This window comes from Dromiciops gliroides, chromosome 4, assembly GCF_019393635.1.
Source record: "Dromiciops gliroides isolate mDroGli1 chromosome 4, mDroGli1.pri, whole genome shotgun sequence".
NCBI lineage: Eukaryota > Metazoa > Chordata > Mammalia > Microbiotheria > Microbiotheriidae > Dromiciops > Dromiciops gliroides.
In genome coordinates this window covers 334,576,905-334,590,425 of record NC_057864.1, presented here as the reverse complement: position 1 = coordinate 334,590,425, position 13,521 = coordinate 334,576,905, and positions in this window count along the sequence as shown.

Below are 13,521 nucleotides of genomic sequence, written 5' to 3'. Positions count from 1 at the left end.
ACATAAATCTGTAAGTTCACTCCTGAATATAATCCAATGGAATATAGTCCATAACTAGTAATGATAATGTAATGTAAAGATAACAAATTACATTTAGATCAGGCTTTCAGATTTGCAAAATTATATACATATACATATATACAATATATACATTCATATAATTTTATAAGTGCAATTTACAGAATAAAATTATATATATTACACACACATACTCAACTGATTCTTACAATAACCTTTACAAAGTAGTATTGCAGATATCATTATCCCCATTTTATAGATGAAAAAATTTAGATGCAGAGGAGTTAAGTGATTTGCCTATGGTCACACAGTTATTAAATATCAGAGGCCAAACTAAAAAGTTGTTCTCTCCACTTCCATTTCAACATTCTTTCTTTGACCACTCTGCTTCTCAGTATTTGACTCAATAATTATCTGTTTTAATGGAAGGAATCATGGTACAAATAATACAAAAGAGAAATACAAATAATATATATTTTTAAAGGCACATGCATGCTGATGACTTCTATATTCAGAGTAATGAAGACTATGAACTAGATAATAACAAACTGTGTTGGGTCTCTGATTACACAACTAGGGTTTTGTAATAAAAGAAAAGAGAGCCTTTTGGGGGAGGCAATAGTCTCACATACCTGTTAAGAATTTCCAAAGTAAAATTGCATTTATGGCGAATAGGAAGCAAGTCTTCTGGTTCCCTATTCTTCAATTTCAAAAAGAATGGATAGTTTAGCTTTGTCTTTGTGGGACTGACTGGAAACACAGAATCACAACATTGGGAAGGACCTCAGAGATCATTCAATCTAACCTGTACCTTATAAGTCTAACTCATACCTGAATGTCCTTGACAACATTCTGGCAAATGGTCATCCAGGCAATACCCAGACTCTTCAATGACCAGGAATTCATTGATTTCTTATTCTATTGTCCAGCAACAGATTTCTATTACTATTTCTCCCAGAATCCTGCTACCCACAAATATGACAAGTATACAGTCTATTCCTATATCCAAGTCATTGATCAAAATGTTAAACAGCATGTAGGCTAGGCAGAGATTCCTGGGACACTCCACTAAAAGCCTTCTCAAGTTTGAAATGGATCCATCAATGATGGCTCTTTGGGTTCAGTCATTCAAACAGTTCCAAATGGAGCTAAATGTACAATCACCTCACCCACATCTCATCTTATTTACAAAAGTATCATAAAAAATATTTGCAGAATCTCAGAATTGGCATGGAATTCAGAAGCCATCCATCTAATCCAACCCTTTCCTACACCAGAATCCCACCAGACAATTGGTTATCCATCCTTTGCTTGAAGACCTCAAGAGAGGGAGAACACAATCTCACCTGAGGCAGTCCACTAGACTTCTGGATAGCTCATAATTTTAGGCAGTATTTTCCTCATATTAAGCCTAAGTGTACCACTTTGCAGCTTCTGTGTATTTATCATTTCTTACAGAACAGCAACATTCTATTACATTCATGTATAAGCACAGTTTGGTAGGACATTCTCCAAACCATGGGCATTTACATTGTTTCTAGTTCTTGACTATTAAAAAAAAATGTCAACAGCCAATAAGCATCTATTAAGTACCTTGTATGTGCAGGCACTGCTATTATAAGTATTTTCTTTCCTTCTTTCCTTTTCCTTTCTTTCTTTTTTAACTAATTGGATATTTCTATAGCCGACCATTTTGGATTATATACTTAATAACTGGAACCTCTGAGTCAGAGGAAATGAACATTTTAGTCATTTTCTTAGTATAATTACCACTTGAATTCAGAATGATTGGGCCAATTCACAGCTCCATGAAGTTTTTAAAGATCATCAACAGCAACTCAGTAATCCTTTTCAATTCAACAACTATTAGCCACACAAAAAGTTCAAGGCACTGTTATAGGTGTTGGGGAGATACAAACAAAAATGTAACACAACTCTATCCTCAAGGAGCTTACATATTAGAGGGAGAATGCAACAAGTACACAAACATGTACACTAGAATATTGTTCATCTGGGATTGGGGATTTGAGTATGCCGAGGAAAAATAATTGCATTCTTACATTCTTATTAATATTAATAATATAATTGTATTTATATAGTACTTAGAGATTTGCAAAACACTTCACCTATAGTATTTCATTTAATACTCACAAAACCAGATATAAAACTGAAGCCTAGAGAGATTATATGACTTATCTGTGGTAGCACAGCTATTTGAAGCAAGATTAAAACTCATGCCTTCTTGACTTCAGATCCTACACTCTATTGACTGCACCACATAGCTGATTCAGCTTTAATGTAATTCTCCATAGTAAGGAAACCAAAATTTCAGTAGGTCTATCTGCTTTTCATCATATGTTATCATCATGCTATCCACCCTGAGTGCCAACTCTATCCCTCCTATTAGCCTCCTCTTTTCCTCAACTTGTCTTTGTTATGATAGATAGCTTTAGCTCATTCATTTTTTAACTCTAATGCTCTTGAAACTATTCTTTTTCATTTATTTTCTATTACTTGTCTGCCTTATTTTCTATACATATCTTCTTAAAGTCTGTTAGTCAATGAATTGTCTATGCATCTACGTAGGTCTCTTTAGACCTTTCTTCATTATTAGAATTGTTTGCGTTTATGTCATTGGAATTTTATTTTTGAACTAGGAACACTTGAACATAGTCAACAAACATTTGTTGAATGCTTACTCTGTGCCAGGCACTGCTCTAAGTGTTAGAGATACTAAGAAAGAGGAGGGAGTAAGTCCCTAGTCTCAAGGAGCTCACAATCTAACGAGGGAGAGAACATGCAAACATATAAAGAAGATATATAGAAGATAAATCGGAGATGATTAACAAAGGGAAGGCATTAGCATTAAACGGTCTTCTCTTAAAAGATGGGATTTTTGCTGGGACTTGAAGGAAGTCTCGGAAGCTAAGAGCAGGAGATAAGGGAGAGAAAGAATTTCAGACATGGGGGACAACCAGTGAATATGCATGGAGCTGGGAAATAGATTGTCATGTTTGAAAAATTGTAAGAAACTCAATGTCATTGGAGTAAGAGGGGTGAGTAAAGAAAGATTGGAAAGGTAGAAGGTGGCCAGATCCTGTACAACTCTGAACTCTAAACAGAAAATTTTATATTTGATCCTGGAGATTTTAGAGAACTATTGGAGTTTATTGAATAGAGCAGTAACATGGTCAGATCTGGGTTTTAGGAAGATCAATTTGACAGCTGTTGTCTAACCTAAAAAAGAAAAGAAAAAAAAAACATTACCAGGACAAGAATTTCCTGTTCATTAAGAACTTCTGGAAAACCAGAAAGCAGTTTCCTATCTTACATGATACATCACAACTTATGCTATATACTAAAATAAGCTCCAAGTGAACAACCAATATAATAAACATAAAAGGTCATGTAATTTTTAAAATGTAGAGAAGAAGAGAAGGAGGTACCTTTTATTATTCTGGCTATGAGAAGAATAAAGAGGTGGCCATAAAAACTTACATAAACAGGTCCAAGGACATAAAATTTTAAAAGCTTTTGCACAAACAAATCAATGCAGCTGCAATGAGAGGAGAAGCTATTGATTGGAGGGAAAATCTCCCCATCAAATATTACTGATAAAGATTTGCTATCTAAGATGAAGAATTGCTAGAATTATGTAAAAAGATCTATTTCCCAACAAATAAGTGATTAAAGAATATGAATAGTCAATTAAAATAAGATTTGCCAGCTATCATGGCCTACATGAAAACATGTTCCAAATCACTAATAATAAGAGAAATACAAAGTAAAATAACTCTGAACTTTCACTTCCCACCCAATTATAAATGTTGGAGAAAATGTGCAAAGGCAGGAACACTATCACACTGATTTTGAAGCTATCACTTGTTTCAACTATTCTGGATAGAGATTTGAAAATACACTTGAAAAATTACCACATTCTACATTCCCTTTCACCCTGAGTTATAACAACTGAGTTTATATCCTAAGGGTCAAAGAGAGAATGGTTCCATATATATTTATATCACCACTTATATCACTTTTTATCTTTATGTTTTTATGTTTAGCAAAAACTAGGAAAAAAGTATATTTTCATCAATTAAGGAATTGTTATTCAAATTTTAATGTATAAATGTTTTGTCCCATAAGAAATGGTAAATATGAATAATTCAGCCATTAGGAATACATGTAAGAACTGATATGATATTATATAAGCAAAATCAAAACTATGATTACTTAATGACCACAATAGAGTAAAGGCTTGAAATGTATCAAAACTCTGGTCAATGCAATTACTAACCTTGCCTTCAGATAATTCATGGTGAAACATATTTCTCTTCTCTTTGAGGAGTCTCTGAGTTATATGTTGCTAAACAAGGTCTATTTGTTGATATGCTTTACTTAAATATATTTTTTTTTCTGGCAAGGGGAGAATTTCATCATTGATAAGTGACAGCAATGCAAAAAAAACCCACCAATAACGTATGGGTATGTTTTTAGAGAATTGCATTGTTGAGTGCATCCTATTTCCTTTGTTTTGCTTTTCCCCCTGTAGAATTTAGGCCATCCCTAAATTGGATTCTGGCTATCCCTATTCTGAAGTCTTTGAAATCCATACTTCAGATATCATGGTTGTAAATTAAACTATACCCAACTCTCTCCTGGGATGGAGTTGTCACTTTTTTTGTGTGTGTGGGGCAATTGGGGTTAAATGACTTACCCAGGGTCACATAGCTAGTAAGTGCCAAGTGTCTGAGGACAGATTTGAACTCAGGTCCTCCTGAATCCAGGGCTGGTACTTTATCCACGGAGTTGTCACTTTCAAGGATCCCATTACTTCTATTTAAGCAAACACTTCAGTCCTTATTGATCATAATAAGGTTCAGAATAATAGCTCACTTTCTTTGCCTTTTGAAGAATGAAACTGTCATTAAATCAAGAATTCTTGAGCTGCTCTGCTTTTAGTAGAAAGAGACCTCCACCACATGTCCAGATAGTTGAAGTTCATCATCACTATTATATCATGCCTCCGTGCTAGGTTTGTGATGTAGTTCATTGATTCCAAGCCCATTGTCTATTTCCTCCCTCTGCTTTGGTGGGTTGTAGTATATTCCTATTGCAAATGACATTTCTCTTTTTCATTTCACTGATCACTTCTCAGAACATGCCTCTCCATGTTGGTTCCTCCTTTCCCTCGCATTAGTGCATCTAATTTTCAATGCTATTTCACCATCTATTTTTATCTAATATATTCCTTTTAAATAAAGTGTACCCTTTCAAAGGCATAGTGCAATCATGACTCATACCACTGTCTTAGAAATACCCATGATGTCAAATTTACTTTTTTGCTTCGAGTGCTATAATTAAACTTATTTGCTATCCATGCTTTGCAATTTGTATATAGACATTTGAAGATGTGTCTCATGGCTATCTTCCTTCTTGAATATTGCCATTCAATAACAACGGGTCCTAATATGCCCCGTCAACTACTTTTTGTGGTTTCTGGGTTGGTAGGTAGAGATAGGCACTTTCAGTTTAAAGTGTTCTTGATAATATTTGAAAATCTTCTGACCCAACATTCATATATCTGAATTGCAAATCCAGCCTTTGGATATCATCTTCTTAACCACCCATGCTGACTTCCTAAATCTGCTTTTTTATTCTGAAGACACTCCCTTTAAATTGGCAATAGGGATGAAATCATCACTTTTTCCTCTAAGGTCTTCAATCTCTTACCCAGGAATTCAGAATCCCTAACATTGATTTCTACATTCCTTCTAGCAGTATCATTTGTCCCCATGTGAATTTGCAGGGTGGGTAGTGAACATCTGCTTTGACAATAGTAACCAGGAACATTAATGTAGTACTTTAAAGCTTGCAAAGTTTGAAAAAAATCTTATTTGAGATGAGAGAGAGAGAGAGAGAGAGAGAGACTTAAAACTGCACAAAGATTTTTGGGACACACTGCATAAAGCCAAAAGAAGTTTTAGAGGCCACTTAGTCCAACCACTTTATTTTTATAGAAGAGGAAAGTGAATCAAAAAGAACTGTATTCAAATCTAGGCTCAGACATTTACTAGCTGTGTGACCCTGTGCAAGTCACATGCTTCCCACAGTTAAATATTTGCTGTCCTCAGCAAATAGACTGAAGTATAATTGGATCGATATTCCCAATTCTGGAAAGTACTAAGGGCTCCAGCATTGTCTTTTCAAGGATCTCCCTAGTGTCTTGAGTTAAACAGTCTCCAAAAGGTCCATATGGTAATAGTTTTTAACCATTTCATAAACACAATGTAAATAGTCCTGGAAGTCCACAAAACATACTTCTTACACAGTATTGTTTAAGGAGACCCACCATAGCCCAGGGCAATGAAGAGCCCAATCACTCCAAGATACAAAGTTTTGCAAATTCAGCAAACACAGGACATTTTACAAAGTTCTCACAGGTTATTTCAGTAAAGCTTGTTGATCAGTTCTTTTCCAAGGTGGGCACACAGAGTCTCAGTTTGCCATGTGGATGCCTATGTCGTTTTACATGATGTAGAGACACACTCAGCTATTCTCTGCTAACAGGGCTCCTCGGACTTTTTCTTGATATTCCTTTATCCCCCAATAAATAGGATGACTTAGCAGAAGCCTGACAAAGAAACACTTTTGAAGAATGATCTTCACATAAAAAAAGATAAGAAAAAACTGGTCCATATTCCAGAATAAAATGTGTTCCTATGTTATTTTGGGAATATTCCATTGAATCTAGAAATTCAACCAAATAACTCATTCAGTTATGATTTCATTGGTTTAGGGAACTCCTGATTGAAGAAAATCACCCTATCAATGCAAATCTGCAATTGCTCTTTACCTTATAGTCTTAAAGAGTTGCCTAGGGTATTAAGAACTTAAATGACTTACCCAGGGTAATACAGTCATCATGTGTCAGAGGCAGGAATTAAACCCAGGTCTTCTCAGCTCCAAGGCTGGCTCACTACCCACTATGCAACACTAACTCGGCCAAGGAAAGCAATTTAAAAAGAAACTTCATTTTTATTTTCAACTCAAAGGGAATAATAGATTGTGGTCTTTGGGTAGCTGTATATTTCAGTAAACTGCTACCTGGTGGTGTTTGGCTGGTCAGTCATATCCAAGTCTTTATGACCCCCATGGACCATACTGTCCATGGCAAAGATACTGGAGTGGTTTGCCATTTTCTTCTCCAATGGATTAAGGAAAACAAAGGTTAAGTGACTTGCCCATGGTCATATAGCTAGTAAGTGTCTGAGGCCCAATTACACTCAGTATTCCTGATTCCAGGCCTAATGCTCTACCCACTGAGCCATCTAGCAGCCCCTGCTATCTGGCACTTGGGTGTTTTCGAAGCTATTTTCACAAGACCTTCTAATCTTGTGTGTTTCAGATTTCTCTTAGTGTCAATCAATTCTCAGCAGCTGACAGAACAAAATTCTTTCTATGGTCACATCTCTCACAGAGTTTTATTTTGATGTACACATGAGAAACGTGATGTCTGAGGAGAGCCTCAAGATAGCATTTTGCTCTACTGAGTCACACACTTGTTCCTGTGAAAGGCATTATTTCTTTTCTCTAAAAATAAACCTCAAAGCTAATATGATTTAAGTTCTCCTTCAACTTTGACAGTTGACTTTGTTCATAAAATCTTATCTGTCAAGGCCACACTATCAGAAAAAGACACTGACAAACCTGAGCATTTTCAAAATCTCTCCCCTTTACTTTGTATCTAGAATCTTCAACACCCTATACTTGGGAATGGCCCAACCTAGTAATTTCCCAGTTTATTCCTGATATTCCTTTCTCTTCTTATTTCAAGAAAAAGTTATTTTGTCATAGCAGAACTAGAATTCCTTAATGCCTCTTATTTGGACTTCCTGAATCTTGGGGAGAAGTATCTGCTTAAATTCTAAACACAGTGTGGTGGCTTCTTCCAAGGTGAACTTCACAAGAGTCATAGAGTCAAAAGGTTAGAAGGTATATCACAGGGCATCTAGTACAACACATAATATTAAAAATAATAATAACTGATATTGATATAGTACTTATATTATATTTAAGTGTTATTACTGTTCCCTCCACAAAGCAGGTATTATGAATCAGTTAATCAACAGGGGGTGGGGCAGCTAGGTGGCACAGTGGATAGAGTACCGGCCCTGGATTCAGGAGGATCTGAATTCAAATCTGGCTTCAGACACTTGACACTAGCTGTGTGACCCTGGACAAGTCACTTAACCCTCATTTCCCCACCCCCCCCAAAAAAGTTAATCAACAAGTATCTATTAAATGCCTAAAAACTATGCTAGGTGCTAGAGACCCAAAGACATAAATGGAAACAACCCCTGCCCTTAAGAAATTTACATTTTACTAGAGGAACCAACCTGTTCATTTCAAAATATATGCAATTATATTTGAAATAAATATGAGGTAATTTCAGGCATGGGGGAGACGCCTGAAGCTGTCAGAATCAAGGAAGGTCTTACATAGTAGGTGGCATTTGGATTGAGCTTTGATGGAAACTAGACATTCTACTGGGAGGACTAAGAGATGGAGGGTGGAGAGTGTGCAAAGTCAATGAGGTGAGAGGTGGAATGTTGTGTGTGAAGAAGAGCAGGTATAATATTATAATAACATAGATATTGTTATCCTTATTTTTACAGATAAAGAACCTGAGACTCAAAGAGATGAAATTAATTGCCCGTGGTCATAGAACTAGTAAATGTTAGAATTGAGACTTAAACCAAAGTCTCTCATGATTCCAAGAATCCTCTCTATAACATTACTAATGATTAGACATCCAGCTTCTGCTTGGAGAGTTCCAGGAAAAGAGAACAACTACCTCTCAAGGCAGTTGAGCCTGTGGCCCAACCAACTCTGGACCATCATAGATTTGGTTTTAAATCTTGGGGATTTCCAATGGTAATTTACTTCTCTGGTTCTCTATTACAGTTATCTTGTTAGAAAACTGGGAACTTCTAAAAGAAACAGATCAGATTATTCAATTAGACATTTTGCTAACAAACCTGTGAAAGGAATAGCATTGAAACAAAGAAACACTTAATTTAGGCAAATCAATATTATGGCAACATCAGACAATTTCAGCTCAGTCCCAGTGGTTCCAAAGGTTAAAAACTTATTTCCTTCCCCTTCTTTAATCTCTACTGCTTCTTCTTTCCAGAGTAATTTGGTTTCTGAGTACCTCCAAGCTTGTGAATCCAATACACAGTCCTTCTGAGTATCAAGAGTGAGGAATTTGGAACCCTCAATAAAGACAGCCAGCTTTAGCATCCTACTGGCATCTTACTCCCAGATGCCAATGTCAATATGTAGCTCCCAACTTGGCTTGTCTTACTCATCATAGACCACTCGCTCTGCATCTACCCTCACCCTGGCTTGTTTCTCCTTCTATGTGACTACAAATCTTGCAGAGTACTAGATTCCTCCTCCAGTCTCCTGGAACTCTTTACATTTCAATAACTATTATATTATAAGCACTTAGTCTTATGGGAAATGGAGTTCTTGTTTTCTTCCACCTGGCACTTATTCTCTGGGACCAGGAATCCTGGAAATTGTAGTCCTTTCTCACTTTGGCCATAATTTGATCAATCATTCTTTGAAGTACCCTCAAGGAACTTTTATTCTACCTGAGGAAATAGAACATTAATATATAATGAAATACAAAATAATTTGGGGGAGGTGGGACACTAGTTGCTGAAGGGTTCAGGAAAGTTCTAATGTAGAAGGTGGAACTTGAACTGAATTTTAAGGGAAGCTAGGTCAAGAGGCAAGGAAGGTGTTCATTCTAAGCTTGGGGATCAGCCCAAACTAAAGCTGAGACAAGGGAGGTGTTATTTATGAGGAACAATAAATGGGTCGGTTTGACTGGACCAACAACCTGATTTTTAAATGCACACTAAAATAACGTAACATGATATATTATTAAATCCTTTACAATGCCCGTGTTTACCATTTATCAAAACAATAACCATGTTAATACTATTAATATGTGAGCTTTTAAAAAAAGTACTTGTGTAAATCTTGTCATTGATGATTTTGTTAGTCTTAATTCTTTTCCAGCCATCAATCAAATGTCAAGAGCATATCCCGACTTATGGTTGTTGTTCTTTATTCTCAAAGAGGACCAAAATGACATCACTATATTAGAGTCAGGTTATAGTGTGTCTGACTGTGGCCAATCAGACCAATACAAGCTCAGAATGCTCTATCACAGGTCAAGCACAAATAACCCATGTGAACATTTGGATTGGATTCTCTAAATTTGCTCATCTCCCATTTCTTTTGAGCTGCTTCAGTTCTACTTTGTCCACAGAGCACAGCGCCTTCTCTGATGAAGGCATGCCATGCTGGACAGTCCTGTGCTAGTGTCTCCCATGCCATGCAATCAATTCCAAAGTTCTTAAGAAAGACCCAGATCTTAGAACACTCCCTACCCACAGAGGATGTGCTCCATGGTTTGGAAATCTTTGCTTTAGATTATCTTAGTATTTGATGACTTGGCAATTAGGACAAGTAAGTCTAAAACTGAGTGACCAAGGGGCTTTATTCAGGATGGCATCTACTCTCCTGTGTGAGTTCCTTTCAGCTTTTAAAAATGCTTAGGAAAAGCTGAATGGAGTTCTCAGATCATGTTACAATAGAACTAAGAACCTTTAAAAGGCTTCCATTGTCTTGCTGTCTTAATACTGATTTATATGTGGATTCATAGTCCACAAAGGAGGAAAAGCACATAATTAATCAAAGACACAAAGAAAAGGCACACTGTCTACCATTATTCATTAGGAGACTGTTTCCAGCAATATTTATTTTGGTAATTCAAACCTGTTCACATGAATTGGAGGAATGAAGTTGAGATGCATGAAGGGATCTGTGGCTATTTTTATACCATGGAAGTAAATGTTGAACTTACACAATCTGCAACTTTCTAAGGGGGGTGTGTGTGGAGGGGGTGGGTAGAGATAGGATGTGGAAATCAGAGGAAATAGGTAGGGTGGGAAGAAGATAGTAATGGTCCTAAAGATGCAATCTGAAACCCATATAACACAGGTAGAACTACTCTGAGCAGTGTCAAATGGAAGAATGAATGCAAAGGATTGGGAACCAGAGGACCTGAGTTCACATCTTGACTTCTATTTAGCTGTGTGATCCTGGTCAAGACACTGATCCCCTGGAACTCAGTTCCCTCATCTAGTAAAAGGAAGCATATGGACCAGATGGTTTTGAAAGCTCCTTCTACTTCAAAATTTATTTTTATGAAAGTGTTTTTTTTACAAATGGAGGTTATTACCTCCCTGACAAATCAGGTCATAAGAAAGGGACGAAGTAAAGACACCTTTGTTTATATGAAAATGTCAAAGAGACTGATTTTCTACTCATCACACAATGTCATCATTCTTTCGCAAGTCAGATATAGTGACATCAGATTGATAGAACATGATTGAAACTCTTCCCAATCTATTTCATCACTCTCACGATGCCTGCCTCTAAAATGATAGTGAGGATGCTATTGTGGTATTTTAAAAGTTTGAGAGACATAATTTCTGGGTAATTAATCATTTAATTAGTAATGCTAGCATTTTAATAAAAGAGGTCAGTAGCACTCTTGAATGCCAAAGACCCCTCATGGTGGTGGGCTAACATTTTATAAGGCCTTGGAAGAGTAGATGTTCTTGGCAGTGGCAATCAACTCTGATTTAGTCAACCAGCAATGAGAGAGAATGAATATTATAATGGAAGGTGAGCTATATTACATTAAGGGTCTTGGGGTACATGATTTATATCACTCGAGTCTTGGTCAAAGAGACATCAATTTCTACATCACCTATCTGACAAAAGGGAGAATCACCATTTTCCCAGACCCATGTGAGTAAACACAATGAGCAGGAATCCACCCATTAACCTAAACTTAGAATTTCTTTTGCTGTTTTCTGATTAGATCTTTAGCCTGGGTAAGTCTTAAAGAAAGATTTCTCACACTGGTTGATTTCTGGATGAGGAAGTAGAAAAGGATATTGAAAAGCCTTGGCCCTGATTCAATAATTAGTTATTAAACTCAAGAGAAAAATAATCATTTTTTTTCAGTATCCATTGGTAGAGCTACCATAGGTCTTGAATTTTAAAGGACAGTCTCAGTGTTAAGGAGAAAAGGTATATATTTAATAAGGTTTTGCAAAATGACTATTTGTTGTCAGATCATGTGTCCCAATTTTTAGTTCAGAAAATATGGGGCTTAGAATATAGAAGGTGCTTGACAAATATTAAACACAACCTATCTATCAGAGGTAGTAATGTTGATAGGGTACTGATGGGTTTTTCCAGAATTGACAGGGTTTTGCTAATAGCATTTGAGAAGTTATTCATAACAGAGAAGAATGACTATTTCCCATGGATAGGAAGAAAGTCTTTCCTGGCCTTGAACCCATGTGAAACCGTGCAAAACTAAATCACTTACAAAGATGCTAATCAAGGGCAGACATTTGTTTGTTGGTGGAAAATGTTACTGTTCAGTACTTGAAAACTAGCTACTGTCATGGGGCGCAGAGCACCCCAGAATTTCTCTGGGGCACACCGAGGAATCTTCTCCTTGAGAAACTAAACCAGAGGACAGATAAGGCCTAGAGGAACCAAATCGGACTGAGCTAGCTTGGGATTTCTACCCTTCATTCCGGTCTCCCTTATCCTGGGGAGATAAGTTTGGGTGTGGCTTCGGCCTTTGTGTTCTGAGGAGGGATCCGTAGCCACCCCTCACCCAATTCCTCTAGTCACTACTAGTGGGGGATGGTCCACCTTCACTAAAGGAACTTTCCACAGGCAGATGGTCCACCCCCATCAGGCCTCTATAAAAGTACCTTCCAGTCTCCTGTTCGAGGAGATTTGGTACCTCTGAGCCATGTGCTTTATGCCAAATCTCCCCATGAAAAGTCTAAGGATTTCTTTCATGGTTTCCCTCCCCCCACCCTTCCCTTCCCTTGCTCCTAAATAAACTATCACCTTGTTCTAAGTTTTGTGTGCAAGAGGGTGTAATTCTTTAAAGAGGAATTCCTAAGAACCCCAACCCCAACTCGTACCCCATTTTCCCACCATATCACTACTATGGTCCAATCACTGAAATAGCCCAAGTATGTGTCTAGTTTCACACAGAGCATTTCCTTCGAGATATAAAGGTAGTCTTGTATATTTCATTCTTACAGGAGTAGAGTCATAGATGGCTCTCCAAAGATACTCCCAAATAATCAAATGTATCTTGATATCATCAACTTAGATGTTCCCCTCCAATGATACATATAGCAACTCCTCTATATCTATTTATTCAGTGAGACTCTTTTCTGTGCCCTTCCATAAGTTTTCCACAGGGGGTCCACCAAACACACTAGAAGCTTTTCTTGATTTCTCCTGACATTACAAGTCTTGTGTGGGATTTGGCTATCTACTTGTCAACCTTAAGCCTTTTCATGTGGCCATGCCAGC